Source organism: Lolium perenne, chromosome 4 (assembly GCF_019359855.2).
Source record: "Lolium perenne isolate Kyuss_39 chromosome 4, Kyuss_2.0, whole genome shotgun sequence".
Classification (NCBI taxonomy): Eukaryota; Viridiplantae; Streptophyta; class Magnoliopsida; order Poales; family Poaceae; genus Lolium; species Lolium perenne.
In genome coordinates, this window is record NC_067247.2 from 374,305,116 (window position 1) to 374,323,217 (window position 18,102).

Genomic DNA, 18,102 nt, shown 5'->3' on the forward strand with positions numbered 1-18,102 from the left:
CTGAAAAATAGCATCATTGTCCGATAAGGGCAATGGTTAAAGAAGCAATTATGCATGATTCCATTTTTAGGGTTTATTTCCCCCTTCCGATGTCGTTAATATTTCATGTAAGAGGTTAATACTAAGAATGATTTGGGAATACTTGATTTAGGGTGAAATGCAACCTTGAAATGTTGTCAAGGTGTTTTTGAAGTCCAAATGCATTATTGGACTTATTTCCATTATGGAAAATAATAGGTGTGATTTAAATGATTATTTAAATCCTCAAATGACATCTTATTTTTGAATGTCTTCAAACACTCTCTTTTGTATTTTATTATGATAGAGAATTTTATGCTGATCTATTTTCATATTTTTAATTATTTTTTTTAGAGCTGTTATTAATTTTCTATTGAATTTCCAATTTCCTGGTTTTTAATGAAATTTGGAAAAGTCTGTTTTGCCCCTGGGCCCACCTGTCAGTGGAGCCCAGTGGTTTGGCTAGATCAGCTCGGGTCCAACCGACCCGAGCGGTCGGTCGCTCACTCCCTCACCTCGCGCTCGTGTCCTAACCCTAACCCTAGAGCTCTGGCGACGCACGCGTCGCCGGCCCTTCGCCGAATTGTTCCGGCCGACTCCGGCCATTGCCGCCGGCGAGATGTGGCGCATCTGAACCGCCGCTCGACGGCGATTCAGATCCTCCGCGGCGATTCGTGCTGCGCCGCCTGCTCGCCTCGCCCCCTTCGCCTCTGATCTCCTGGCGTGGAGTGCCTCGGCGTTCTAGCCGCCGCCGACGCTCCAGGTGCCTTGGGCGCCGCCGTGGTGCCACGGTGGTGTTGCCATGGTGCTGCTGTGGTGCTGCCGTGGGGCATCCACGCTCGGCGTCGCCAGGCCAGGCGCGGCTTGGCGGCCGCGTGGGTGGTCCGTGCCGCCGTGCCGCCATGGCACGCCCGCGCTTCTTGCTCAGGTACGCCGCCTTCCATCCTCTCCCTCTCTCTCATTCTTGCTTTCTCCTCTTCTCTCCCCGCGCTCTGGTCATGGCCCTCCTCGATGATGGAGATGCCGCCATGCCTTGTCGCCACTGCAGCCTACTTTTATTGCTTTGTGTCTTGCTTGCCATGATTCTAGCCGTGCTACCTTTGTCGCTCTTGCCATGCTCCTGTGCTTCCTAGCTACTTCTGTTCATGGTGATCTCCTTCTGTGGCCCTCCTGTGATTGCTCATGAGCATCCTGTGATGCTCATGACCTACTAGCTTGCTCCTGTTATTTCTACTGTTACTTAAGCATATTGTGTGTGCATAATTCTGTCCCTAACTTGATTATGGTGTGCCATTTCTTGCAAATTTGCAAGAACCAGTGCATTAGAGTGCTCTTCAGTGTGCTATCTTTCATAATCATGCTCCCCTTGAGCATGCCTGTGGCTTAACAACACCATCCCTTGATGATGTGCTTCTGGATACAATCATAAAAATGGTTTATGACTTAATCTGTGATTCAATTGTTGCTTGGATATGTACCTTGCTTGTGTATTATGATCCAGTGGTTCATCAAACCTTTGATGTGCTTCTGGATACTATTATAAAGTCATTAATTCAGTTATCTGTTTATTCAGTTAGGACTTGGTTGGATTTCTTCAGTAACTGGCTAATTACTGAGAATATGTTTGACTGTGGCTATCTGTAATCATTACTAGCAAGCTCAGTTGATCATATGATCATGAGTTGCTTATGAGATATGTTGTTTCCTGTCTAGGCCTTACAGTTGCCCTCTGTGTGATGTGTGTTCATCACACAAGCTTGGCCTGATGTGTTATGGTGCTTGCTCAAGCATCATTTAATGCTTGCAATGGTCCATTGGATCATCTGCAAGTCCCTGTGCATCAATAGCTTATCTGTTTCATTTATCTGCTTCATTTGCCTTGTTATTTGGATAAATGATGTGAACTGCCTGGCAGTGATGATCATGTTGATTTAATTAACTAGGGCTAGTTGGATGACAACCTCAGTTGTGTACCCTAGCCCTCTGCTGAATCCAAAAATGGATAATGATGTATGGTTCTTGTGCTGGCTTGAAATGTTTGCTATGGGTTGAGGTGGCCTTGACAGCCACTTGGTGCTGTCAGGGTAGCTCCCCTTGCTTGTTGGCTTGTAGTTGCTTACCAAATGTTGTCTGGTGATCCATTTATTGGATTGCCAGTAGCTCTTTGCTGTTGACAAACTAAAATAGGCTCAGATGCCTATCTGTCTGATGGTTTTAGCTAGGTCAATAGGTGCTTTGTGATCCTGATTGGCTGCAAGGAATAAATCCATGCTGGATTTCTCTGGTTTTGACACTGTGTTGTCATAACCAGTGTTCCCTGGTTTATTTTCCTGTTAGCCTTAGTTGTACTTGCTGGCACCAATTGGTTTAGTAACCAAATGATGATACACCTAGGGTTTACTACCCTTCTGTGCTCCTGTGATGCAGGCATGCTTAATTATGAGCAAATCAGTGCTTTGCTCAGGTTCTTTTGTGTATACCTCACTCCAGCTCCTAGAACAGTTGCTGATGTAGAGGTTTTGCTTCTGGTTGATTTGTGAGACTGGCCCTGCTCCTCCTGCTGGCTTGTGATGCAGCTCCTGGTAACTGACTCAACAGCACAGTTCCCTTTTGGAACTGTTCTGGAGGATTTGGTGGTTTTTTGGTTGGATGAAAGAACTGTGGTGTTCTTCCAGTTCTTCCTGTTCTAAAACTCTGGCTGTGCTTACCCTATGAGCTTGTCGATGGAATGGTGAAGCTTTACTTGTGTGCAACTCTTATACTGGCCCCCTTTGTGCTTCTTTGGTCGACAGCAATGCAAAGCCTGGGTTCTTCTCCCCTGGCTTGATGTGCTGTGGTGCATGCAGCATAGCTTGTGAGCTGCCTGTGTGCTTCTTTGGTTGGGACTTGATCCCTGGCTTGGCTCTCCGGCAGTGTTGAGCTTATCAACCCATTTCTCACTTGTTTTGCTAACCTGCCAAGTGGTAATACCACTTGGCCTAACTTTTATTTCCTTTTTTTTTTTGACTTTGATTTCAGGGATTAAAGAAGATGTTGAAAGATGATCATGTTTGCATGAAGATACTAGTTTAGGGTTTAACCATGTGACCATCTTTGTATATTTTCATTTTCCTTTTTATCTCTCTTTTTCTTTAATTTCTGTAAAGTGTTGTAATGTTTATAATTCCATTTATGGATATTGTAATTGACAATGTATATTGTGTGAAAATCAATAAAGCTCAAAGTTTTCTCTAATGAGCTTTACTTTATTATAATTGTTCATATTGTTTAATTACTTAATGAATTTCCTCATAATTGAATTATTTAGAGTTATTATTTAATGTTTGAATTTGAAATTCAATTTTCAACATTGGTTTAAATTTAACCATGTCACTTATCAGAATTCGCACATACACTCTCCCCTCTCTTCTTAAAACCTTAACTAATGAAGTGGGATACAAGTTTATCGCACTCTCGAAACCCTAACCCTGTAAGGTGTCGAGAGAGAAACTTGTCCCCCTTCGATGCTGTTTTTGTTTAAAAGCGCGAAATTTCCCCAGAATTTACCATGCAATGCACATCCCTTTCTAAAATCTACCCCTCGATCGTCTCTAAACCTGGGACATTACAGCCTTTCCCCCTTAAAGAAAACTTCGTCCCGAAGTTGTGGTTGTAATACCTGAACAGCTCGGGGTATGTTTTCCTCAGGTCTTCCTCTTTTTCCCAGGTGGCTTCCCTCTCGGGATGATGCTTCCATTGTATCTTGCAATACTTGATCGCCTTGTTTACGAGGTTGTTTCCAGCTCTCTTCGAGAATCTTGGCTGGCTTCTCGATATAAGTTAAGTCTGGTTGTAACTCGAGCTCGTCATGTGATATTGGTTCATCTGGGGTCTTCAAACATTTCCGAAGTTGTGACACATGGAATACATTGTGAACTTGATCTAGCCTTCCGGGTAAATCCAATTCAAAGGCTAAACCTCGATTCTGACTCAGTATCTTGAAAGGTCCTATATATCTAGGACTGAGTTTTCCTTTAACTCCAAATCTCTGGAGTCCTTTCATCGGGCTTACCCTAAGATAAACCATGTCTCCAACTTGTGGTTCCCAAGTCCTTCTCTTCTGATCGGCATAACTCTTTTGCCGACTCTGGGCTATCTTGAGCCTATCTCTGATGATGTCAATGATTTGTTGTTTTTCCTTGACATAATCAGGGTTGAACTCTTTGCTTGCTCCAGCTTCATACCAACATATTGGTGATCTACACTTCCTTCCGTACAGAGCTTCAAATGGTGCCATCTTGATACTGCTTTGATAACTATTATTGTATGAAAACTCTGCTAGTGGTAAGTGTTCTTCCCATGATCCTCCGAAGTCTAGGGCACAAGCCCTAAGCATATCTTCTAAGATCTGATTGGTTCTCTCAGTTTGTCCACCTGTTTGTGGATGATACGCGGTACTATAATCCAACTTGGATCCTAAAGCTTCGTGAAGTTGCTTCCAGAATGCTGATGTGAACACGGATCCTCGATCCGATACGATCTTCTTTGGCACTCCATGCTTACTCACGATCTCTTTGATGTAAAGATCGATAAGTTTCTCTCCTTTATCCTGTTGGTTTACCGCTAAGAAGTGTGCACTTTTCGTCAACCGGTCCACGATTACCCATATCATGTCCTTCTTTTTATTGGTCATGGGTAGTCCGGTGATGAAATCCATCCCTATCTCCTCCCATTTCCACTCTGGAATAGGTAGAGGTTGTAACTTCCCTGCCGGACTCTGATGTTCAGCCTTTACTCGCTGGCAGGTATGGCATTCTGCAACATATTGTGCTATCTCCCTCTTCATGTTATTCCACCAGAATAGTTCCTTTAGATCCATGTACATCTTTGTACTTCCCGGATGTATGGAATATGGTGTTTGATGAGCTTCCCGGAGTATTACTTCCTTGATTTCAGCAATATCCGGAACGCAGATCCTCTTCTGGAACCACAAAGATCCAGATTCACCTCGGTGAAATTCTGATGGTCTTCCCTCATCTATCCTTCTCATCTCCTCCACGATGAATGGATCATCCATCTGACCCATCATTATCTCATTCTTCAAGTTGACATTCAGCTCATCGGCTACTTGCAACGCCGATATTCCTTCATGGGCTTCCTTCTCCCAAAGTTGTATTTGGGCTTGGCTTATTTCCTTCCTCAATTCCGGTGATATTTCTTGTTCCACTCCTCCGGTACTCTTCCTACTCAGGGCATCTGCTACAACATTAGCCTTCCCTGGTGTGTAATTGATTGTCAGATCATAATCCTTGATCAATTCTAGCCATCTTTTCTGCCTCATGTTGAGTTCCTTCTGAGTGAAGAAATATTTGAGGCTTTTATGGTCTGTATAAAGCTCACACTTAGCTCCATAGAGAAAATGTCTCCATGTTTTAAGTGCAAATACGACCGCTGCTAATTCCAAGTCATGCGTTGGATAGTTCACTTCATGAGGTCTGAGTTGCCTCGATCCATAGGATATCACTTTCCGATCTTGCATGAGTACGCAACCCAATCCATGTTTGGATGCGTCACAGTACACGGTGTAGTCCTTGCCGTCTTCAGGAACTGCTAACACCGGTGCCGTGGTGAGTTTCTCCTTCAGAGTTTGAAAACTCTTCTCACACTCCTCTGACCACACGAATGGGGTATTCTTCCTTAGCAACTTTGTCATAGGTCCTGCTATCTTAGAGAATCCTTCAATGAATCTCCGATAGTATCCTGCCATTCCAAGGAATCCTCGGATTTCCTTGACAGTCTTGGGTGCTTCCCATTCTAACACTTCTTGCTACCTTGCTCGGGTTGACAGCGATTCCATCTTTACTAATGACATGACCAAGAAATTCCACTTGATCTAGCCAAAATTCACACTTACTGAGTTTTGCATAAAGTTGGTGTTCCCTTAGTGTTTGCAACACTAATCTCAAATGATGGGCATGTTCTGCCTTGTTCTTGGAATATATCAAGATATCATCGATGAATACGATGACAAACTTGTCTAGATATGGCATGAAAATCTTATTCATGAGATTCATGAATATTGCTGGGGCATTGGTCAATCCAAAAGGTACTACAAGGTATTCATGGTGTCCATACCTTGAGACAAAGGCAGTTTTCGGAACGTCCTCCTTCTTGATCTTTATCTGGTGATAACCCGATCTTAGATCAATCTTGGAAAAGACTCCCGCTCCTCTAACCTGATCAAATAGATCTTGTATCCTTGGAAGTGGATACTTGTTCTTGATTGTGACGTTGTTTAGATTCCTGTAGTCTCCGCACATCCTTCTTCCTCCATCCCTTTTATCTACGAAGATCACAGGTGATCCCCATGGTGAAACACTCTCCTGAATGAATCCCTTTTGTTCTAAGTCATCCAATTGCTCCTTAAGTTCCTTCAGTTCCTTAGGCCCCATTTTATATGGTGCTTTAGCAATCGGAGATGTTCCTGGAATTAGGTCGATAGTGAATTCTATCTCCCTATCTGGTGGCATACCAGGTAATTCCGCAGGAAACACATCCTGGAATTCGTTTACTACAGGTATATCTTCTAACTTCACCTCCTTCATGCTATTCAGCTGTAGCTCCACTTTAATCTGTGTATGTTTGTCGCCTTGGTAGATCATTCTACTTCCATCGGGACTTTTCAATGACACCGTCTTGTTTACACAGTCGATCAATGCTCCATTAGCTTCTAACCAGTTCATACCAAGAATGACATCAATGTCCTTCATCGGTAAAATGAACAGGTCCGCGTCAAACGCGCACTTATTGATCATAATGACTTGTTTTTGTTTGGCATGGGTTACTAATATCGTTCCCCCCGCAGAAAGTATGGTTATGGGTGTATCTAACTTAGTGCAACTAATCCCATGTTTGATGATAAATTGTTGAGAAATGAATGATGTAGTTGCACCAGTATCAAAAAGAACTTTGCCAGGATGAGTGAGTATCTGGAGCGTACCTATCACCGCCTGGTCAGAATTGACCACCTCCTCTGATCGGTACAATTCAGCTTGCCGAAGGGCTTCTTATTCTTCCAATTCCCTCCGGTGTTTCCTCGATTTCCTCCTCCTCCACTATTCTTCTTGGGGCAGTCCTTCAGCATGTGCCCCTCCTGACGACACCCAAAGCATATGATCTTGGGTTTCTTACAATCCTTCGCGACATGTCCTTTGAATCCACAGGAATGGCATATAATCTGATTTGCAGACTGATATCCTTGGTTCCTCCTCTGGTTGCTGTTGTTGTTGTTGTTGTTGTTGTTATACCGTGGCTTGAAACTCAAGCTGGTATTGGGCTTGTTACTAACAAACCTCTTAGGCTCATACTTGGCCTTCTTCCTCTTCTCTTCTTGCAGTTGTTTAAAGTCATCTTCAAGAGTGATGGCTGCATCCACCAACTCTTGGAATTCCGTTGCTCTCATCATCCGTAGCTGCACCTTAAACTGGGGACTTAACCCCCTCAGAAATCTCTTCTTCTTTTTGTCCTCGGTATTGACTTCCTCAACCGCATATCGGGACAGCTTGGAAAACTCCCTGACATAGGTCAGGATTGCCTTATCCTTCTGCTCGAGACTCTCGAACTCTCGACGCTTCAATTCCACGATACTTTCAGGGACATTGGATTCCCTGAACTTCCTTGCAAACTCCTCCCAGGTAAATACCTTTCCTGCCGGATACACGGCTACAATGTTGTCCCACCATGATGCGGCAGGTCCACATAGCAGATGGGTAGCATATCGGACCTTCTCTTGGTCATTGCATCCAACAGTGTTGAGCTTGCGCTCAGTATCCATCAACCAATCTTCCGCGTCCATCGGCTCGGGCGCGTATGCGAAAGATATCGGCTTGGTGTTTTGGAAGTCGGCTAATGTGACTCCCTGGTTCTCAGGTCTCTCCACCCGATTCTGCTGCATCAGATCCTGAAAGAATTTGTTCTGCAGCTCCAGTGTTACACGCTGCCTCTCCTCCGCCAGTTGCATGTACTGGATGAAGTTTTGCTGCGTCATGGGTGGTGGTGGTGGTGGAAACTGATCTCTGGCTGCACCCTCAGCCTCTTCCTTTTCTTTTGCTTCGCGCTCCATGCGCTGTGCTTCGGTCTCGTTTCCTAACGTTCCCGACATAATCCCCCTAGTTCTGCAACACAAGATGATACTCATAATTACTCCATGCGCAAGTTTTCTGAGCTCAACTTTGTGCACAGAACTAGTCACGCAATGGAAATCAAGAAGCAAATCCAAATCATACAAAACATATACCCTGTATATACATACATAAGTGGTCTTATTACAATACTCAAGTCGATGTGAGTATGCTAACTCACTTATTAAAGTATATGTACAAATTTATACAAATATTACAAACTATAATACACGTGGTACTTGTGTATTATAGCCACGCCTCCCTTGGTGGACTTCTAATCGGTCTTCACTCCCGATACATTCCAGGCTTCCATCCGGTCGAACGTGTCGTTCTCCTGATAGACCCTGGAACATAAGGTCTCCCCGTTGGCTTGTAGTCCGAATCCGATGATGACCCTAATGAGAAATCAGTGTTCACAAACTGATCGTTGAGTGCATCATAGTCCACCCATCGGGTGTACTCTCCTGTAGCCCCACCATAAGGGTTACCAAAACCCATACCCGACTCAACCTGGGTCGGATATCCTCCATCCACTCCTTCATTACTGGGATAACTCTGGTTCTGGGTTGTAGCATCATCGTTCATCTCTCCATCATAATACTCAGTAGTACTATGCGTTCCAGTATCCGATCCCCAACGCCAACCCCTGGAATTCTCGATAGGAGTCTCGGAACGCTGATTGTTTCCGGATTCCTCTCCGCCTTCGTATCCCCCATAGGAACTATTCAGGTAGTTCCCAGGTGTAGCAGGTGTAGGTTCACGTGCAAGTGGATCAAAGCTGATGTAGTCACCAGCTGAATAAACTGGTGTGTGCACTACATTCTCCATAGGTTCTTTCCCCCTACTCTCCTCCTTGGGTTCGGTAAATTCCTCTAGCATCGTATCAATAGCCCCTATCAGATGATGGTTCAGCTGAAAGAGTAATGATATGAAGTTTCGGCTGTTATCCATATATTTTGCCGCAGCTATGGGTTTGCGTTTAGCGTATTTGTAGTGGTTGAGCATGGGATCTTCTTCCTCCTGATTATGAGGAATATGGGAGAACTCGGAATCCATAAGCTCTTTTGTCTTATGTTCCCGTATGTCGGTTATGGCTCTCATAACAGCTATATGGTAGGCTGTGTTGGTTGTCCTAGCTTCTCCAGCTGGCATGACTACGCTCATTCCCAAAGATTCGGGAAGTCGCAGTCCTACTCTGCACTTGGCCAACACCGGTCCATCATAGAACATGTACTTCTTTACCGGAATCTGGGGATCACACCCAAATTCCAGTAACATGGCTCGTAGGATATCAGCAAGTCCTCCTTGGTATTCGTTCAGTGTGGAATCCATAACTTTCACGTTTCTTCCCGGTCGTGCACTTGCCATGTTGGCTGTAGAAATAGAAAGATTATAAGATTAGTAATAATGCATCATAATAGAGATAATAAAGAATTATCGCACTAAAAGATATGATTGTTGTATTCTCAATTGAATATACACCATATTTTTAGAGAATTCTTTACTGATCCTATTTGACTCCTAACGTTTAGTCCCATTTACTAGGTTCCAACCTAAGGTCAAAGCTTTTGCTACGATACCAAGCTGTGGTGACCACTGCATACCACTTGCATGTTGTAGTATGCCGAGTCGTTGATATAACATTCGCGAAGTACCATTCCGCAAATATTACATCCCTCGAGTAGTACAACAGAGAACATAGCAGGGTCCATAACTCATTCACATATTATTACAATCATCATACACAAGTCGTCTCGGAGCTCCTCTTGGGTTACGAGAGGATAACTCTGGGTTCGAGGCGAACCCAACTTAACTTACAATACCATTGTCTCATTAAACTAAACATTTATTTAAACGAGCGGCTAAATAGTAAGAGTCCGCTGCTCGGCTACTACTACTCCTCCGATATCCTTAGGCTTGTTCTCCTCAGGAAGCCTCCCAGGATCCGTAGACTATGATGTAGTCTACGCCTTCAACACCTCCTGAGAGGTCTGGTTCCTCGTAGCCGATGATCTCGGCTCCATCATTGCTGTCGTAGTCCTCCTCCTCCAGACGGTTCAGACAATCTAAGCATGGGATTTAAGAGTGGTATGAGTACGAGCGTACTCAACAAGTTCATTATAGAAAAGAGGTGTTTAATGCTCTAGCTACGATATTAGACCAGAAAGTCTAATACCAATGCAAGTTTTGATAATCATTTCTTCAAGAGATTGCTTTTATTTCAAAGAGCTATGTCCGTCAGCCTTCACCGGTTTACTAGAACTTCATGGAGCTCCTTTCCGGCCGCGTTCGCAGTTCCTCAATCCCGGAACAGGGAGTGACAGTCCACGATTTTACACTCTGCAGAGGTGTGTTGCTTTACCCATAAGAGATCTTAACCTTGGTACCAACCGGGCAGCTTACCCGTCCACACTTCCTTTGGTGTGAGGCCCGGTATAAGGTCTAGCCAATCATGTTCCTCCGCTACCTCGCACACCCACCCTTTGTTGCATACCCCGACCCTGGGTCCTCGTCGGTCCTCTTATACCACCTAAGGATGGACCCCGACCACGACAACAGTTTGGGACTCGTTAACCAAACTCCTTCGCCGGTAGCTGCAACCCATCATAGACCACTTACCGTGGGGAATTAGAATGGGATCCCCACCCCACCGCTTGCCCAACCTGGGTCAAGTGTCTACGGTAAGCGCATCCGTTGATGTACGAGAGGTGGAAACACTTTTGACTACTCCGTCCCACTCCAGATCTTATGGTTAACACGGGTATTACGGCACAAGAATCACTGGCGACATTTGTTGTTTAATCCTAGATGGATATAAACCCTTGCAATGGAACCTCCACCATATCAACACAATCCATGGTTCCATTGCCCACCACATAGTCATATTCATAGTTATGAAAGTAGTGGTTTTGATTTTTGTGCAATAGTGATAACCATAATACTTTGCAAGTAATTTGATAGAAATACTCAAATGACATGAGCAAGTGATGAACTTGCCTGAACACTGCAAAGTTCTGCAGTTGGTAGGTATGGACTGACCCTTGTCCTCTTGTTCTGAAAAATAGCATCATTGTCCGATAAGGGCAATGGTTAAAGAAGCAATTATGCATGATTCCATTTTTAGGGTTTATTTCCCCCTTCCGATGTCGTTAATATTTCATGTAAGAGGTTAATACTAAGAATGATTTGGGAATACTTGATTTAGGGTGAAATGCAACCTTGAAATGTTGTCAAGGTGTTTTTGAAGTCCAAATGCATTATTGGACTTATTTCCATTATGGAAAATAATAGGTGTGATTTAAATGATTATTTAAATCCTCAAATGACATCTTATTTTTGAATGTCTTCAAACACTCTCTTTTGTATTTTATTATGATAGAGAATTTTATGCTGATCTATTTTCATATTTTTAATTATTTTTTTTAGAGCTGTTATTAATTTTCTATTGAATTTCCAATTTCCTGGTTTTTAATGAAATTTGGAAAAGTCTGTTTGCCCACAGGCCCACGTCAGTGGAGCCCAGTGGTTTGGCTAGATCAGCTCGGGTCCAACCGACCCGAGCGGTCGGTCGCTCACTCCCTCACCTCGCGCTCGTGTCCTAACCCTAACCCTAGAGCTCTGGCGACGCACGCGTCGCCGGCCCTTCGCCGAATTGTTCCGGCCGACTCCGGCCATTGCCGCCGGCGAGATGTGGCGCATCTGAACCGCCGCTCGACGGCGATTCAGATCCTCCGCGGCGATTCGTGCTGCGCCGCCTGCTCGCCTCGCCCCCTTCGCCTCTGATCTCCTGGCGTGGAGTGCCTCGGCGTTCTAGCCGCCGCCGACGCTCCAGGTGCCTTGGGCGCCGCCGTGGTGCCACGGTGGTGTTGCCATGGTGCTGCTGTGGTGCTGCCGTGGGGCATCCACGCTCGGCGTCGCCAGGCCAGGCGCGGCTTGGCGCTGCCGTGGGTGGTCCGTGCCGCCGTGCCGCCATGGCACGCCCTGCGCTACTGCTCCAGGTACGCCGCCTTCCATCCTCTCCTCTCTCTCATTCTTGCTTTCTCCTCTTCTCTCCCCAGCGGCTCTGGTCATGGCCCTCCCTCTGATGGAGATGCCGCCATGCCTTGCTGCCACTGCAGCTACTTTTATTGCTGTGTGCTGCTTGCCATGATTCTAGGCGTGCTCTGTCTTTGCCTCTTGCCATGCTCTGTGCTTCCTAGCTACTTGTTCATGGTGATCTCCTTCGTGGCCCTCTGTGATTGCTCATGAGCATCCTGTGATGCTCATGACCTACTAGCTTGCTCCTGTTATTTCTACTGTTACTTAAGCATATTGTGTGTGCATAATTCTGTCCCTAACTTGATTATGGTGTGCCATTTCTTGCAAATTTGCAAGAACCAGTGCATTAGAGTGCTCTTCAGTGTGCTATCTTTCATAATCATGCTCCCCTTGAGCATGCCTGTGGCTTAACAACACCATCCCTTGATGATGTGCTTCTGGATACAATCATAAAAATGGTTTATGACTTAATCTGTGATTCAATTGTTGCTTGGATATGTACCTTGCTTGTGTATTATGATCCAGTGGTTCATCAAACCTTTGATGTGCTTCTGGATACTATTATAAAGTCATTAATTCAGTTATCTGTTTATTCAGTTAGGACTTGGTTGGATTTCTTCAAGAATCGGCTAATTACTGAGAATATGTTTGGTTGTGGCTATCTGTAATCATTACTAGCAAGCTCGGTTGATCATATGATCATGAGTTGCTTATGAGATATGTTGTTTCCTGTCTAGGCCTTACAGTTGCCCTCTGTGTGATGTGTGTTCATCACACAAGCTTGGCCTGATGTGTTATGGTGCTTGCTCAAGCATCATTTAATGCTTGCAATGGTCCATTGGATCATCTGCAAGTCCCTGTGCATCAATAGCTTATCTGTTTCATTTATCTGCTTCATTTGCCTTGTTATTTGGATAAATGATGTGAACTGCCTGGCAGTGATGATCATGTTGATTTAATTAACTAGGGCTAGTTGGATGACAACCTCAGTTGTGTACCCTAGCCCTCTGCTGAATCCAAAAATGGATAATGATGTATGGTTCTTGTGCTGGCTTGAAATGTTTGCTATGGGTTGAGGTGGCCTTGACAGCCACTTGGTGCTGTCAGGGTAGCTCCCCTTGCTTGTTGGCTTGTAGTTGCTTACCAAATGTTGTCTGGTGATCCATTTATTGGATTGCCGGTAGCTCTTCTTTGTTGACAAACTAAAATAGGCTCGAGATGCCTATACGTCCGATGGTTTTAGCTAGGTCAATAGGTGCTTTGTGATCTGATTGGCTGCAAGGAATAAATCCATGCTGGATTTCTCTGGTTTTGACACTGTGTTGTCATAACCAGTGTTCCCTGGTTTATTTTCCTGTTAGCCTTAGTTGTACTTGCTGGCACCAATTGGTTTAGTAACCAAATGATGATACACCTAGGGTTTACTACCCTTCTGTGCTCCTGTGATGCAGGCATGCTTAATTATGAGCAAATCAGTGCTTTGCTCAGGTTCTTTTGTGTATACCTCACTCCAGCTCCTAGAACAGTTGCTGATGTAGAGGTTTTGCTTCTGGTTGATTTGTGAGACTGGCCCTGCTCCTCCTGCTGGCTTGTGATGCGGCTCACAGTAGCGACTCAACGGCCACGGTTCCCTTTTGGAACTGTTCTGGAGGATTTGGTGGTTTTTTGGTTGGATGAAAGAACTGTGGTGTTCTTCCAGTTCTTCCTGTTCTAAAACTCTGGCTGTGCTTACCCTATGAGCTTGTCGATGGAATGGTGAAGCTTTACTTGTGTGCAACTCTTATACTGGCCCCCTTTGTGCTTCTTTGGTCGACAGCAATGCAAAGCCTGGGTTCTTCTCCCACGGCTTGATGTCTTTGTGGTGCATCTGACATAGCTTGTGAGCTGCTGTGTGCTTCTTTGGTTGGGACTTGATCCCTGGCTTGGCTCTCCGGCAGTGTTGAGCTTATCAACCCATTTCTCACTTGTTTTGCTAACCTGCCAAGTGGTAATACCACTTGGCCTAACTTTTATTTCCTTTTTTTTTTTGACTTTGATTTCAGGGATTAAAGAAGATGTTGAAAGATGATCATGTTTGCATGAAGATACTAGTTTAGGGTTTAACCATGTGACCATCTTTGTATATTTTCATTTTCCTTTTTATCTCTCTTTTTCTTTAATTTCTGTAAAGTGTTGTAATGTTTATAATTCCATTTATGGATATTGTAATTGACAATGTATATTGTGTGAAAATCAATAAAGCTCAAAGTTTTCTCTAATGAGCTTTACTTTATTATAATTGTTCATATTGTTTAATTACTTAATGAATTTCCTCATAATTGAATTATTTAGAGTTATTATTTAATGTTTGAATTTGAAATTCAATTTTCAACATTGGTTTAAATTTAACCATGTCACTTATTAGAATTCGCACATACACTCTCCCCTCTCTTCTTAAAACCTTAACTAATGAAGTGGGATACAAGTTTATCGCACTCTCGAAACCCTAACCCTGTAAGGTGTCGAGAGAGAAACTTGTCCCCCTTCGATGCTGTTTTTGTTTAAAAGCGCGAAATTTCCCCAGAATTTACCATGCAATGCACATCCCTTTCTAAAATCTACCCCTCGATCGTCTCTAAACCTGGGACATTACAACATCGCACCTATCCCGCCGCGCATTTCTGGCCTCCCAACACATATCCCGCCGCCGATTCATTTCTCCTATCCCTCCGATTTGTTTCTCCCTCCCGTCGTCCAACCGCCGTCGCTACCCTCTCCCATTTCATGGCGCCGCCGACAGCCCCCAAAAAGATGGCCAAGAAAGCGGCCAAGAAGCCGCCAGGCAATGGGATGAAAGGGGCGAAAGCGCCGTTCGCGAAGCCGCGGAAGGCGCCGCCTCCGAAGAAGAAGCCGGAAGGATGGACCGATGATCATTGGCAGCAAGATTGTCTGCGCCGGAAGATGGCGACGGCGGAGCGGAAAGGACGGAGGGCGGCGGAGCAGGAGAAGAAGGCTCTAGCGGCGCGCCAGCACCAGCACATAATGGACGGGTGTATCGCCGCCACCAACGCGAGCCCATGGAGTACGTCCGCGTTGTCGTATGTTCCGGGAGTGATCTCTCCTTCGACATCCGCCTTCTACAACGACGCCCCCCCCCCCCCCCCCCGCCACTCCCGGGTGCGTGACGCCTAACTTGTCGCCCACCTACCAGGATGCGCTGCCGCATGGCGGCTTCAACCCCAACAACCTCTACTCCCCAGCGTACGAGCAGTGCGAGCCAGGACCCGGTCCAGACGGCGACCCTTTCACTGGCCGCAGGGGGGCGCTCGAATTCGACGGCGCCGGTGCTGAGGAGGAGGACGGGGGTGAGGACGAGGAGGACGAGGAAGAGGAGGGGGTGGAGGACGACGACGAGGGCGGCGAGGAAGAGGACGAGGAGGGTGTCGATGATGATGATCTCGTGGAGGTAGACGCGAAAGGCTTGAGGACGAAGAAGAAGAAGAAGAAGAAGAAGAAGAAGAAGAAGAAGAAGAAGAAGAAGAAGAAGAAGAAGAAGGCGTCGGGCAGACGAGGCCCCAAGTGGACTATTTTGGAGGATCAATGTCTGTGCGAGTCGTGGGCGTGAGCCATGACTCCATCATCGGCGCCAACCAGAAGCACGGAAAGTATTGGGTGAGGATCAAGGCCGAGTTCGATGAGCGTAAGCTCATCAAGAGCGACTACAACAAAGTGACAATGAAGAGGAGCCAAAAGGCAATGTAGACGCGATGGGCCATCATCCAGGCGTCGGTGAACTCCTTCCATGGGTACCATCACGACATAGTGACCAGACCCGACAGTGGCACCGACGTCGCCCAACTGGTACGACTCTTTCTTCCATAATCTGTAGCGCCTACAAAGTGTTCGATGAAATGATTCCGCTTCCTTTGGTTAGTTTGATAGGGCCATGGAGGTTTACCGGAGGAACTCGGATGGTAACAAGTCTTTCACGCTGATGCATTGCTATAGCAAACTCAAAGTGAACGAGAAATGCCGGTTGACGCGCCTGACGCTGTCCAAGGGGAAGGACGCCATTGATCTGGACACGCCGCTGGCAACGTCGGCAGGGCTGCCTACTGGCAACAAGGCTGCCAAGGCCGCCTTGGCCGATGCCCGTCGTCTGAGAAGACGCAGGCATCGATCACGAAATGCCTCGCCGACGTCTCCTCGACCTTTCTCTCCCGCCACAAAAAGGCCGAAGAAAGGTGGGCGGAGCTGCTCAAGGGGCAAGAGGAGAAGTTGGAGCTCAAGAAACCGCAGGGACGACATGTCCCTACTGAGAGCGTCGACAGAGGGAATGTCTCCCCGGACGCGGGCGGCGCACAACTTCTTCAAAGGCTAGATCCTCGACGACATTGAAGCCAAAATGGCTGCGGCCGACGCGGTGGCCCAGGCAGCGGCAGCAACCACAGAGCAAGAGCCGGCTGACGCGTCTTCGACTGCTACACCTGCGTCGGCCTATGCGACGACGACGGAGCAGACGGAGCATGCACAGCACCGTGCAGATCGCGACGAGGTCATCGTGATCGACGGGCCTACGTCGACTCAGGATACGTTGCCGTCGACCAACCCCTTCTTCTAATTTAGTATGCACCACCGGTCTGTAATATGATCGCGCGCCCAGTACTTTGATCACCGCTACTCTGATCGCAACGATTCGGCGGGAACAATCTCTTATGAATGCAACGATTTGAATTTCTGATTGGGAGCGGTGTTTGGGGGACGCGACTGGGGAGCGACGTCCTCCAAACGCGGCACGAACAAAACACGTCCCCCAAACGCTCGATTCGGCGCTCTTTGGGGGACGGTTTGGGGGACGCGACTGGAGATGCTCTAAGAGCATGTCCAACCGCGTCATCCCAAAGAGATTTGGAGCGTGCCGAACAAAAAACGATCCCAGCCGCGCGGCTAAAGGCTCTTTTTATCCGGCGCGGCCCAATACGGTGTCCGACGCTCCAAGTCCGTCCCCGTTACACAGGGGTCGCTCCGGGCATGCCGGACACAACGAAATGAGAGGCGAGGATGCGCGGGCCTGACGCGTCAGCGGCTTGGACGCTCAACCGCCGCCTACGTAGCGACGGTGCTGTTGCCGGGAAGGGGAACCGTCACATTAGCAACCATGTCGATCGACGCGCGAACCGCCTGAATGGAGTGCAACCGCCGCTCTCTTCGACTTCTGCGCCGCCGTTCATCCGCGCTTAATAAGACCCCTACGTAGGTGCTTTCGGATCTACAACCGTCTGTCATTCATCCAAAGCTTTCACGATGAGCGACCACTCTCAGCTTCCATCAGACACCGACAGCGAGGGCAAGTCTCCGGGATGGTGCTATTGGTGGGACAGAGTCGCCACGCCTAGCAGTGGCGATGAATCCCCGCCGCCGCTGGACAGCGCGGAGGAATGTGAGGCCGTGAGGGAGGAGGCGGAGGAGGAAGGGTCTGAGGAGGCGACGGCAGCGGCGGCCCGGGCGAAGGCGGAGGCGGACGCGAAAGCGAAGGCCAAGGCCAAGGCAAAGGCGAAGGCGTAGCCGCGAGCACCGTCGACGACGAGGAGGACACAAGTTCCTCCGACGCGTCGACCGACACCGCCTCTTCGGAAGAGGTGACGAGCAGGAAGCGCCACCGTGAGGACCACGAGGCGGGGCCATCAAAGAAGAAGAAGTAGTTTAAAAAAATTATATATAATTTGTTTATATTTTTTCGAAGTTTTTATATATAATTTGTTTATGTTGCACCGATTTGAATATTAGTACAGCAATATTAGTACAGAGTTTTCTTCTATCTACTAAAATAAAATGCAGTGTTTTAAAGTTTACGGCGCGTTTGGGGGACACGGCTGGGAAACGACCTCCCCCAAACGCGACACGAAGG